Raw genomic sequence first — 477 nt, forward strand, 5'->3', positions numbered from 1 at the left:
CTGATGTCAGCTCTCCTGGTAAGCCTGGGCCTGGCCCCCCAAAGGGGAGCTGCCCTGATCTGGTGCTGCATGCCTGGTTGGCAGCCCAGGGCCTTGTGCTGGGCCTGACCTGGGGGCCTGGGTGCTCAGCGCTAGGCCAATACCAAACATTCAATGAATAAGCATATGTCTGCATGAAATACCAAAGTGTTGGTACCAGTAGGTGTAATGGTTACATCACTGAGCCGTGGTTCGAGTCTCGGACCCCGTGGCTTAAAGCTCACATCAGATGCATGTGTGTGTGCCCAAAATCCCGAGAGGAGAATGGAGGAGAAGGGATTATGGTGTGGCTATCCCCCTTGGGAGGTGACTTCTTGCTTTCTGTCTTTCTCTCTTCACAAGCACACATGCCCTATAGTGAAAAAACAAACAAACAAACAAACAAACAAAAACTCTCTCTCAAAAAAAAAAAGGGGGGGGGGAAACAACAGATAATGA

The sequence above is a fragment of the Tupaia chinensis genome, unplaced genomic scaffold (genome assembly GCF_000334495.1).
Source record: "Tupaia chinensis unplaced genomic scaffold, TupChi_1.0 Scaffold000348_1, whole genome shotgun sequence".
In the NCBI taxonomy this organism is placed as follows: domain Eukaryota; kingdom Metazoa; phylum Chordata; class Mammalia; order Scandentia; family Tupaiidae; genus Tupaia; species Tupaia belangeri.